This window comes from Empidonax traillii, unplaced genomic scaffold (assembly GCF_003031625.1).
Source record: "Empidonax traillii isolate 1590-97213 ecotype Southwest subspecies unplaced genomic scaffold, ASM303162v1 scaffold323:size719838, whole genome shotgun sequence".
In the NCBI taxonomy this organism is placed as follows: Eukaryota; Metazoa; Chordata; class Aves; order Passeriformes; family Tyrannidae; genus Empidonax; species Empidonax traillii.
Genome location: NW_020955516.1, coordinates 701565 through 714784, shown reverse-complemented (window position 1 = coordinate 714784; position 13220 = coordinate 701565). Strand labels below are relative to the sequence as shown.

Sequence of the window (13220 nt, the reverse complement as noted above, 5' to 3'; positions counted from 1 at the left end):
TGGGTGCTGGTACGAACCACGCTCACAGCAAATGGCTCCTTGGGTACAGCCGCTGCTCCTTGGCCTGTCCAGTCCTTGTAGAACCACTTTGTGCAGGGAAAGGAAATTGTATTTCACTTTCATGTTCTCTAAAAGACATCAAAAGTGATTTCTGAGATTAATGCAGTATAAAATTTTAACTCCCTTTGTGTAGCTTCCCTCTTCTTAGACAGGAAGGGTTTTGTTCTCATCTGTAGTGTGATGTGCTTTGGCAAAAACGATCTTATTCTTTTTATCAGTGGCAGCTTGGGATGGGCATAATATTTACAAATGATGCCATGAACAAGTTATGCAAATCACCCAAATGAGAACCAGTAAGCTTTTATATGCTGCCAGACAATCGTGTATTGTAGAAATGCCACATTTTTACAGTCAATTTGAGAAATGTTTTAGAGACTTTAAAACATTAGTGCCCTATTTTTCATATTGCTCAACATATATAAGAGGATTTGTTAGTACCATGAGTACAAAAATACAAACCTTTGGAATATGAAGGAAAAAATAACCGCAATAGATTTTAAAAACCAAAGTGACTTTGAAAAGCTTCTTGGAAGTTCATAACACTGTCAATTTTTTAAAGATCTTGTCTAAAATTGAAAACCTGTATGACTGCAAAGAGGCAATCTGCGCCTTTCTACTAGTATAAAAATACCATTTCTTAGTGCATGTAAATGAGCCATTATAAAATAAATCAGCAAAAAGTAATGGATTCTCTTAACCTATTAAGCTCTCCAAAGGGCTCATCTACACTGCAGAATTCACAAGTGTCTGAACTGAGCTAAGGATCAGTGGCTGCACGGCCACACTGTCTGTGATTTTTAACATTGTTCCACCTTCCCTTTGGCAGTGTCCTGAAGAGCATCATTTTTAGGAGGTTCTGGCTACCCAAAGCAGAGTTCCTGGGAGTCACATACCCAAAGGAGATTTGCAAGACCCCAAGGACGGGCCTTTCTTAATTCACTGTGAGGTCACTAGTGAAAGATCAGAGAAGCCAATTTAGCTTGTCAGCTTCCATGCTATCACTACCTTATTTTTAAGTGATTCATCTAAATTTTGAGACACTATGGAATTATTTGTAAGCTCAAATTTTTTCATCTTAAAAGGGGTGTGTGGATTGGAAAAACTGCACAAGTTTTCCCTCGGAAGGGAAATCATTAATGACAGTAACAAGCCATAAAACTATTCTCCTTAGGTCGAAGAAAGAAACGAGGGAACACCTGGGGGGTAAGTGGGGGCAGAATAAGCAGCAGCAAATATTTAACTGATAGTAATAGTGAATTTGAGGGAACTGCAAAATAATAACTTTTTTAAAATGTGTTCCCATGAGTATTTTTTTCAAGCAAAAATGTTTTCACGCCATACTACATCCGAAATCCTTACAACAGCTTTCCACCTTCCCTGTAAAGAGCTAGTAGAAAGGCCTTATTTTTTTAAAGCTCCTCTAAGTCTCCATCTTCTTGCCGGGCTTTATTTCAAAGGTTACTCTTTATTTAAGAGAGTGCCAGTGCCTCTTTCCTGGTGTTTTACTGTTTTTGCGCTGAGCCCGATGCCCTTGGTTTGCATAAGGCTGGTGGTGTGTGTCCTTTTCCTAGCAGTGAACTATTTACTGCTGGAGAAGGGCAGAGCTGGTGATTTTCTACCCTTGGTTTCCCACTAAGACTTTTTGGTTAAGGCACGCGATAACTTGGGTTCGATTGAAACCGCGACAAAAGCACCTGGGCTGGGCAAAGCCCAGCCAGGCCCTGCCGGCAGTGCGGACGTGGGGAGGGCAAGGGGGGACGTTTCAGAGGTAAAAATCAATGCCTGGGGTTAGGTTTGAGGTTGGGAAGAGGGGGTGAGGGATGACCGTTCACACAGTGAACCCATTGCGAGGAAAAACGTGTGGGGGGGGGGGCATCAGGACAGTTGGCAGGTGAGGGGACGGGAGGGGCCATCTTGGCCCTGGAGGCCGGAGGTGCGTCCATGGTCCGTGGGCAACTGCTGGGAGCGGCACCTGTCCCTGTCCAGAGCCTTCTCCTCAGCAGGGCCAAGGAGGAGCGGTGCCAAGGGGGTAACTGAGTCCGCTGAGGGGCTTTGTGTAGTGCCAGTCTTTGTGAAGTGCATTTAAATATTGCGCCTCCTTGTACCCCGAGGAACAGCAGGGCCTCTCTGATGGCATCTTCCGCGCTTTCCCGGGTTCTTAAAGTATCCTCCCACATTGTTGCACAGGGTGTTGGTGTTCCCAGTCCAGTGAGACCCCTGCCCACCCCCCCATGTGTTTACAATACCTTCATTTGTTAGGTCTAAGTGTCGGGGCCAAATGTGAACGTTACCCCTCTGTGAAGCGCCCCGACAAGTTTTTGGCGTTGAGAAAGTAACAATTGCACTTAGATCCGCTGGCAGTGTTATATTGTGAGCTCTTTCACCGGTGCTGTGGCATGTGCAATATATATTGTGCGTGTTCCAGAGACAGGAGAGATGATGAATGGGTAATGTGTGCCCTGCTTTCTGCTTCTGTTGATGAGTGACTGATAAAGCTGACAAATAGCTGGATTAAGTAAACAGAGCCTACATAACTCATTCAAAGCGAATAACTGTTTACAAATTATCAATTGTTATCTGCAGAGTTGTGAGTTAGGAATGATGGATCCCATTCCTGTGTAGAAATAATGGGACAGTGATTATGTGTATCAGGTATGTGAACAGTAGAATTGGCCATCTGACAGTGCCCATCCTCAGGACAGGACTGGCAAGAAACAGAAATGTTATTTGGACCAGTGCGGCAGTTTTTGACTCCAGCAAAGAACAAGAATCTTAATACAGTAGAGGCTTCAGGATTTGGCTCCTAAAACCAATCAGAATAATTTTTAGGCTCGTTTAGAAGCTATTATAACTAGTTACTACTCAAGGACCAATTTCCATCTCATTCCCATGAGTAGTGTTTGCAGAAAATGTAGAATGTGTATCTTTTTATTAGAACAGGAAGAAATGCCTGCTAATATAATACCATTTCATTTCATAGTTCGCTGTAGGATGAGAATGGGATTTCAGAGCTGCTGATGTTTTAATCTCATGTTTCCTTGTCCAAAGTAAAAGGCTGTGTACAAGCAATGTCAAGTTAAACAGATTTAGTTCATCAATGGCTGTGTCATATTTGTAGCACATGTTAAAGGTGGGGGAGGGTTTATGTTGTACTCTGTACGATCAAGTGCTTGCTTTTAATTTAGTGAGTCATCTCTGCAACATCCTGATAACAAAACATGGCTTCAGATTCCTGAGATAGCACTGAGTGCCAATTGCACATCAGAGAGAAAATAACTTGGCTCGCAATAGCCTGGATTGATCCACAAAGAAAGAGGTTATAAACTGTAATGGAAGTGCTGACACAACCAAAGGCGATAATACACTTCAGTACAGCTCTCAGCGAGAGGGTACCCGCGGCTCTCAAGGGTCTCGCTGCGGCCGGACCACTCGCGCTGGAGCAGAGCTTTCAGCGGGGAATTGAGGTGATGCGGGAGAGCTCGTGGGTGCGCACCCTCTTGGGGGTTTGGCACCCTCTGCTGTCCAGTTTTTGAACAAAAAAACTAAAAAAAAAAAAACCACCAGAAATTGGACTGTACAAGAGAAATAAAAGAGCAAATCAAAGCCTTAACTGAGTAATTTTGGTAATCAACCCCCACGCTCTTTCTTGCTGCAGCAAACAGTGAATGTTAAAAACAAATATATTTTTCTTGCTTCACAATAGTAGTTGCATAATTGCGTTGGCTCTGTTTGTCACAAATAAGCTGACCGAGCCTCGGCTCCTGTTCCCACTCTAAGGCTTCCTGACCATTCAGGTTGGATGCGAGCAAAGCACAAAGGCTCTAGTGCTGGAGGGGTCTCAGATATGCATGGGGAGGCTTTTTATGCCTCAGCGAGGTCTCTGTGTGATTGCCAGCGAGATAAAACAGCCCTTCCACGGCGGAAATGCAGTGGAAACAAGTGGGTTCGTACCTAACATCTGGCATGACTGTTCTTGCTGCACGAGCATCTTGTGCTGCAGCTGATAGTGCTGAAATTGCGTAGGGCACCTTATGCATGTTTTAGCTATTTAGCTAAATGTTTATTCACTCCAGGTTTTTTTTGTTTTTTTTTTTTTTTTTTTTGAAACAAGTAACAAATGCTTTCCTTGACAGAGAGACACAGAGCTTCGCTTCTGCAACAGAAATGTGGAACACCTGGCTCAGCAATAAGGGGAATTTAAACCTAAGAGCTCTGGAAAACAGGAGGCCTGTTTCTATTGTTTGACTACCTCCACTGAAGAGCTCCGTTATTTGATTGACAAGGTAAAAAATATTCTGTATAGTAGGCATGGCAGCCTGTAGGAAACAGCCGCTGTTTGTTCCTTATGTATTTCACTTTTTGGATCTGCATTTGCACACTGTATTCAAGACAAAAAATAGGAATTTATCAATCAGATCTGCAACACACACAGTGCCTGTCTTCCCTTAATAGGACACCAGAAAACCAAAGCTGTGCTTCCCATTAGAGGTCCGTCAGTGGCTTCAATTATTAAATGGTTTCAGTAATGGCTTTATGAGTTTTCAGTTGTCCGTGGCCTCAAGTCTGAAATCCATGGCAAAAGTAGGACAAAGCACTGTTCTGAGAGCACAGAGAGCCAGATCCTGACAGACACTGCTGCATTCCCCCTCAGGTTAGCTCAGGTTCCGAGTCCCGTTCCTCTGGCATTAGCCTGTACTCCAGAACACGCAGTAAGGCACGTGGCATGGTTCTGGACAGCGTGGGGATGCCTCCCCCTGGACCAGGCAGGGCCAGCACCCCCTTGCCCTGTGTGCCCTGGAGCTGTGTGGTTCTGAGGGTACAAGTTCAGCTAGAGGCTGTTCGCCTGTGCCTGCTAATGTCCACTGTGTCCCTAGGGAAAAATACTTGGAGAATGCAGCTATAGGGTAAATTGCTACTTGTTCCTCTTATGTTTCACTTCACTCATGCAGTCTTGACGCTGCTTCCTTAGCAAAGCATAAATGGATTTACTAATCAACTGTTTTTCTTTCCATACCCACTCTGCTTCTCCTCACATCTTCTCAGACCTGGGATTTTAACTAAAGACTCAGAATACTCATACTCATTCCTATTATAAGAAGAAGAAAATAGACTGATTCTAAGAAATTCCACTTTTGGAAATAGCTTTGTTTTCCTTTTTTTTTTTTTTTTTTTTTTTTTTTTTTTTTTTTTTTTTTTTTTTTTTTTTTTTTTTTTTTTTTTTTTTTTTTTTCTGCAACAACCACAGTGTTCTAAATAGGCTGCAGCTTTTCACATTCAGTCTCAATAGGAAATAAAATGGAGGAAGTGCAGAAGGCAGCACTGGCATGATTTGCATATAGTCTTTGAAAACAAGCATCGGATAGTGGCAACTGAGAACCAGCTTTATATCAGGCTCCTGCTACAAAAGTGTTCAAGTCAAAGAAAGAAAACGTGACCTTGTGGAAAAACAACCCTCAATCTAGTGTTTGGCTGGGGAAAAAAAAAAAAAAAAGCAGCTATTATTTTAAAAAGGACAAAGAATTAGATAGAAACGTGAGTGGTGGGAAAATGTGAAATAAACCCCAGAATCCTTATTTGAGATCTCCAGTGGGTGGAAGCCTCGCTCCCCAGTGCTGCCTGTGCATGGGGCAATCTGGTGCTGAGCTATATATTCAACCACAGATTGGTTTCCCCAAGCATCAGCCAAGACGTTTTTTTTATTGATTTATTTTGCTATCTTCCCACTGCAGTGATAGGATGACAAAAGAACCACCTGTGGGTATCCTAATATATCTAATGCCAGCAGATTTTCAGGTTGAATAAAGACAATAAATCTTTCTAGGCACAAAGGGGAGACTGTGAGGTAAGTTAATTTGGGAAACTAAAGAGCATGATTTAGGAATATTGGGTTTGTTAGAATGGATCAGACTGGTCCTCCTGGCTTCCTAACTTCTCCTCAGAGAGAGTTTTTAACAAATGACACACAAGAAGACAAAATAAGCCCCAAAATAGTTAAGTGTTCAGTGACACTTCAAAGGACTGGCCTGCTCTCTGACAGTGCAGCAATAATTGTGTTACACCAGCAAGCAAAGGGTCTGATTCTCACTGTGTTATGCACATTACAAATGTCCCAAAAATTAGGTGGCATTTCCTAAAGAATCCAGGTACAACACAGGTAGTCGTGGCTGTGCTGATCACTCCATCTATCATGGACACAGCCTGTATTTTCCTGAGGCAGTACAGTCAGATTTGTCGTACGACTTCCTCCTAAATTAAGGGAGAAAATGAATAAACATGTAAACCTGTTCAGCTGCTTAATATATTCACAAATCAAGGCTAAACCAGTAGCTAGTCGAAGATGCTGTAGAGTCTAGCACACCAGAAAACAAAGTTCTGCATTTCTTCCAAAGGGTTTTCCTGTCTCCTCACTTCCATGAGCAGGCTGAACTTGTCCTGTGGGCTGCTCCTAAGAATGCAGATTAAGCTATCATGGTAATACAAGGCTCCTTGGTTCTAATATATTTCAAAACAGTGATTTTATGCTCTTTTGAGCTTTCTGCTGGTAAAAGCTTCCAGAATAACACACCTCTGAGACTGTGATACTCTACTTTCCCTTAACCAGGTCCAGCATGGGCTGCAGTGACTGAAGTTCCCTACAAGTGCTGTTTGCTGATGTGTCTCAACCCTGACCCATTCTTGGCAGTGCATCTGGGAAGGTTAGTTTTTACTTTATAGTAATTTCAGCTCCTGGCGTCTGCATTGTATTTCTGTGTATGAATTTTGATTCTGACCACAGGGATCTAGGCAATCTTCTTAATCCTAAATCTTAAATTTTTGATCGTTATACCACAAAATGATATATAACTGAGCACTGCTGTGTATGTAGCTCAAGAATGCAGTTTTGAATGATCTGGCAAAATGTCTAAGATATTTACACTTGCTTTGATTGCTTAAAGAAGCATAAATAAAGGCTCAGTATATCTGCCCCTGAAACCCCAAATAATATTGCTAGTGGTTGCCTCTGTAAAGTCAAGGCAGTAATACACACATGCCAACTTCTGCACCTTTCTCAGACACAGGGAAAAAAATGGAATTGAAGTGAAGATATAAGAGCTCAGGAGATATTTCAAAGGAAGCCAATAAAAGAGAAAAGCTAGAAACTGACACTCACCAATAACAGGATTCTTAAAGCCTCAAATTCGATAAACCCACAAACCAAAAGAAATTAAGCAGGCTGTGCCACTTCAGGACATCATGCTATGGGATTTTAACAAGATTCATGGGTATTTAGAAGTAATGGCATAAACTGGATATTTAAAGTCAGTATTGATTTGTTGCCAGATTCTGCATATCAACAATTGTACTTGAGTGTCCATTTACTTTGCTCAGAAATAAATAGTCCTGCCCAGCTGCACGTGCTGGTTGGAAGAGAATCAGTTTTCACCATTGGCAAGGGGACAGGTTGTTATCTCGAGCCACATGGTTCATTGATTTATCAGCGGTGGTGTAAATACAGAAATTTATAGAAATGCTGTCAAAACCATTTATTTAAAGCTTTTTTTGGAAGAGGAATGATAGCACGCTCCCAGGTAAGAATGCAAGAGGCTTTCTGAGTATTTGGGCCTATTAGCTGGTTGAGGTAAATTATCTCCATTTGATGTTTCTGGCTGGCAGAGTTAATTTATTTGTACAAAAGTATTTAATGATGCAGGGAGATTGTTATTGGTGGTTTAATTATTGTTTTGATCAGAGCTTCTGTATGGGTGGTAGTACTACTAATAAGATAATCATACTTTTTCATCTGTTAATGAGTCTTTGGAGTATTCCCAACACAGTTTTAAGTCTTAGTTGTTTTCCCGCTCTTGGTTTAATTTCTGTGTTTCATTTGGCTTGCATAATGAAACAAGATGGGCTGCTTTACTGCTGTTTATAATCAGTCTTCCTAATATGGTCTTACTGTGCTTGGGCTGATCGGGATTTTCCAAAACTACATAAACATTTCTAATGGGGGGGGGGAGGGGAGAAATCACTTTGCCTGTAAATTGAAACAAATTAATTGAGGTTTTGTTCTTAGGTAGATTTTAATAGTGGTTTTGCACAATCTCATGGTGGAATCTAAACCTTATCACTAAAAAGCATGTTGTCTGCCTCTCTTTTCCCTCTATAGCTCTTTAAAAAAACCCCAAACATTCCCTGTATCTCTTCTTGCAAAGACTTGTGTACAGTTGTTGAGTTGACTTGTATGGGAAGCTGGAAAGTAGATGGAAATTTTAAGAGGAGAACCATAAAAGAGCAAAGTTAGTATTATATAATCACAGGAGCTTTGCTTTTCTCTGCAGATGAATATTCTAGTTCTCATAGTATCTTCTTTATGGAGTATTTATATACTCAATTTTCCCCTGTTTTGTGCCCATACTTTCTTTCCCTCTGCTTCATTTTTTATTCTGAAATTATTGGCTCTGATTTGTTTTGAACAAGGCCACTGAAGGAGAGGGATGGTCTGAATTGCACTTCCCTTGTGTGCCACCAGCACACTTCTGCAACAGCAAAGGGAAGAGTTCGAGTGGCTCTTCCCTTGTGTTTGTATCATGGTTCCTTTGAGGATTAACAGATTGTCTTTCACGGAGCTGTCGGGTTTAAAACTGACATAATTTTCAGGCTGACCATAATCTGAAAACAGGAAGAGCAAAGCAGAAGTCCAGGGATGTCACTCAATCACCCACAGGAGGTTATTTTCTGGGTTAGAGTTAGTCCGATTCACTGGCCACAGGAATGGCAACTGCAAATACTTCAGTGGATGTCTCTGGTTATTATCCCAGAAGTACGAGTTGTTGCCCATGGGAACAGTGGAAAGCACTGAAGGTTAAAAAGTCTTTGGCAAATGTTTTTTAACATTGGAATAAAATACTGTATATTTTGGAAGAAGACATGCAATTCTAAGCTATAACAGCTAAACATCAACAGGATTTGCTGAGAAAGTCCCTATAGTTATGGCAAACTTCATGAGTTAAACCACTGTGCTGAGCTCCCTGTGGAGAGTCAGACTAATTTGGCTTGGTCTCAGCTCCCCTTTGGGCATCCTGGGCCGTGCTGCTCTGCCCTGCAGCTCTTGTAATGTCCCTGTTTCCTTCACAAATACACACTTTGCCCCATTAAGGGGTTGGGTTGCAGACAAGGAGCCCAAGGATTTCAGAAGCAGTCTTGAATTTCCTATGTGAGGCACAAATAGTAATTCCAGTAAGACCAGTATATGGCACTCATATGTCTGGGTTAGCTCTAGTCTCACAACCTTTACTCCAGCAAATCTTCTACTCTAGAAGTAGGGACAAAACATTTTAACCAACTTGTAACTAATTTGAATTAATATATCTGTAACTCAAAGCAGTCACCTTTATGTTTTGCTCCTGCAGACACTTGCAATATTTCTGTAAATGAATGATGCCCACTAAAGGGGAATGCTCTGCTCCGTGAGTTACAGTTCAGTACAGGCACAGAACTGCAAACCCACACCAGTCCTGTTCTCAGCGCAGGAATGTAGGGCTTGAACCTGCTGTCTGTGCACAAAAATGTTCAGTGGAGTCAGAGGGACTTCTTGGCACTTGCAGTCTATAAGAGTGTGGTCTAATTAATTTAGCAAAACAAAGCTAGGCTGAATGTTTTGCTGAAAGGAGAAGAACCCCCTGATTGGGGGAAACTGTCTGGCCCTTAAATCTGGGTATTGATTATCTAACATTGTTCACACAGCTTAAACATTTAAGCTTCAAAAAAGGTTTTTCTTAATATGAGGGAACCACAGAAGGAAAAGGCAGTGTGATGCTAACAATATATGTGACTTACTGGTTCAAGTACTGAAGATTTAGGGAAAATTTAGAATCCGTCTTTAATCACTTAATGTAAACAAGGAAAAAAAATTTTAATTATTAGGAGACTGATGGTCATAAAAAACATGTGGCTTATTTTGCATGAAGCATTCCAGTTTAATTTTGTAGAAGAAATGGCCTACCATGCATCAAAACTAAAACTAGTTCTAAAATACGGTAGGGAGGTTGTAGAGAAACAGGTGAGCCATCGTGGTTCTTGGAGATTAGTGTGTGGCCAGTGGTAGCTTTGGTTGAAGAAATGGGACAGATTGAGAATTCTGTGGGAAGCTCAGAGCTGGGAAGTTCCACAGAAGCTCAGGAGCAGAGCAGGACAGGCTGCTTTACAGGAACAGCATTTGCCACCTTTCTTCCTGGGGCCAAAGGTGTGGACAGGTTGCACAGAGAGTGAGCTGCTGGAAAAGGGGAAACCTTTGAGCAGGCTGAATGATAAACAACCTTAAAATAGGACAAGAGGTGCACTTTTTTTTTTTTTTAAGGCATAGTATCTTGAACTGCTCTAGCACGGTTGATGAAGATGATCTATTGCCTGGAGTACCAGAAATGGGTTGGAATATAACAGCAAGAAGCCATGCACTTAAAGATTAATTAGAATAACTGTGAGTAAGCTCAGAGTTCATCAAATGTGAGATTACAAGAGGAGGAATCCAGGTGCCTTATTGGTTGTGGGATAACTATGGTGCCACTGTAATGTAGTCTTAAAAATGCTAATGTATTCTGGGATGCATCGAGTGAAGTATTTTCAGTAGACGGCGAGGTATTAATATCATGGTACAAGGCAGTTGTTAAGACCTTGTTTAGAACAGTGCACACAAGGTAGAAGGTATAGAGGACACTGGAAAAGTGGAAAACCTATTTGGAGAGAAGATTAAAAACAAAGCAGAAAGACCGAGAAAGGATGATCTAATTGCTATTTATAATTGCTATTTATAATTGCTAGTACATTTTAGGTAAATATCACAGAGGCAAAATTATTTAATTTGAAGGTCAAAAATGGTAAAGAACAAATGGCTATGAATTGGTAGTGAGTACATTTACAATGGAAATTAGAAAGTTTCTAGATTCAGAAAAGTAGATGCTAGAAAAGCCTTAAAGATAGCAGCAAGGCACCTTGGCTGTCTGAAGGCAGTACCTGAAAGGCAGCTCAGTTATCCAGTTCATCCTCCAAACTGGATAATAAAATGGTGTTGGGTATCTTGTGTATTGCCAAGGGGATATAAAGAGGCTTAATCCCCGTGTGATTAAATGTGTATTTGCAGTGGTTAGCCCCGTGTTTCAGGAGGTTTGTTAACATGCTAGGAGGTCCAGAAAGAGTCAGCTTGCTTTCCGTGCCTTTTAACCTCCAAATCACCAGAGATGACACAAAGTGAACGTCTCGTGGAGCTGGGCAGGCGAAGGTTCTGTAAACGGCTGCTCTTCTGTGAGTGACGATTAATGGGACACAGAAGTGAGCGTGCAATGGCAAAACGGACCTTTAAGGTGCCTTAGGAATCTGATTGGTGTGGATCACGTTTCTTTCTCTATATTGTTTTGTTTCCTCCCGAGAGTTTCTTGCGCTTGCCGGACTGAGAACTTCGTGATACTTGACTTTTGCGGTTTTCTTCCTGTTGCACGCTAGTTTGGGGCTGATGCAGAACAAGCCCTCAGTTTCTCAGAGGCTGTGCTTTGGGAGGGGGGTGGCTGCCGTGCCTCGCGGTGGGCACGGAGCTGTTCTGGGGGACTCGGGGACACAGGCTGTGTGGCTGGGCTGGCCCGGGGCTGCCGCGAGCTACACCCGGTTATCCAGCCGGTGTCTGCCGGGACTCAATTAGGCGGTGCGGTAGCAGTTTAATTTGAATAGTTAATTGCGGCGTGCCGGGCCGGGAGCGGCGGCGCTCGGCGGGGCCGGGCGGATCGGCTTGGCGAGACCCCCCTCTAGCGGATGGCCCGGGCCTCGCCCGCCCCTCGGCGGGAGCGGGAACGGGAGCGGGCGGGCCGCCACACCGGGAAACGGAACCGCGGGGCAAAAGCGCTCCAGCCCCGCGGGCCTTTTCTGGGCACACCGCGGCAGCCCCGAGCCTCGGGGCATCTCCTGCCGGGCGCGGGTCCCGCTGTCCCGGGCGGGCTGTGCTTCCTCCCGAGCGCGACGGAAAACGCCGCCGCTTTTTTACTTTAGGCTAATGGGAAACGGAGGTTTCTCATCCGCGTGGAGAGCGACATCTCCGCTGCGGGAGAGGGTGCGTGGCCGGGTGCATCGTGCCGGGCATCGCAGCGCATCGCTCGGGAGTAACCGGAGGCCGGCGCGTCTCCGCCGCGCGCAGAGCGGAGTGTGCGATCTGCCCGCTGGATGTGTAACGAGCAAGTTCATGGTTCCATTTGTTCTTCCTGCCCTCTGTTCCGGCACTGCCGCTCTGTCTGGTTTCTTGGTACTTCTCTGCTCCAGAGAGACGAACCATTACAGCTCGCTCCATCCGCCCGCTCTTTCCCTCGGGGCACTTATTTCAGGTCGCTAGCAACTGGTGTCCACCACAACGCGAGGGCACCTCGGCACCGATCAGCCCCGGTGCCAGCGCGGCTGGGCGAGCCGGCCGAGCGCCCGCGGCCCCGGAGCGCGTCCCTGCGAGCGGCGAGCGGACCGGAGCGCGGCTGCAGCGCTCGGGCCGCCGCGGGCGGGCGGGCGGATGCGCTCCCGGGGAGCGCAGTGGCTTTTCGCGCTCAGCTCTCGCTGTCCCCCGCCGCCGCTCGCCACGGCCGCCCGGCGGGCTCGCTGCCGGCCGCCGCCTCGGTGCAGACCCATCTGCGCGGATCGGGGCGGGGGGCGCTGCCTTTCAGCCCCTCCGTCCCAGCCACACGGGCGGGAGCAGCGCGGTGTTGCACAACCCGCTTCCTTTTTCTTTCACTTCGCTGCGCCGCGGGCTGCGGCGGCGAGTGCGCGGGGCGCCGGTCCCCGCCCTGGGCGGGGGGGACGGCACGGCCGGTGCCGCCCGCCCGCCCGCTCCCCGCCAACTGCGGCGCTGGCGCGGCCCGCCGGCTGTGCGGCCCCGCGGGAGGGGGGGCACCGCCGGTCCCCGCGCCCCGACGGACGGGGCGGGTGATCTCCGAGGGGAACGGGGCTGAACCCTCGCCAGGGCGCGGGGGGATGGAGCCGGGACCGTGCATCCCGCGGCAGGCACAGACCGCCCGCCCGCCCGCCTGCCTGTACCCCTTCCCGCGGCGACCGGGCTGGGCAGGGCGGGGCCGCCCCGGAGGAGTCGCGGCGTCGGCGCGTCCCGTTACCGGCGGGGCGAGCCCGCGCTGCCCCCGGCGCGGCGGGAGCAGGTGTCC

At 45.6% G+C, this 13220-nt stretch overlaps 1 protein-coding gene across 4 annotated transcripts in view; it reads left to right on the top strand.

Moving 5' to 3' along the window:
• The first annotated feature begins 1810 nt into the window (after positions 1-1810).
• Positions 1811-13220, top strand: part of SFMBT1 (Scm like with four mbt domains 1) — an 86191-nt gene continuing 74781 nt past the window's right edge. For 2 of the 4 annotated variants that reach the window (XM_027891603.1, XM_027891604.1), the window contains exons 1-3: positions 1991-2089; positions 4194-4343; positions 6662-6755. The gene's annotated coding sequence lies outside the window, so the exon portion shown is untranslated. Of the gene's footprint in view, positions 1829-1990; positions 2090-4193; positions 4344-6661; positions 6756-13220 lie in introns of those variants that run through there. The other 2 variants (XM_027891601.1, XM_027891600.1) reach the window with 2 other exon arrangements.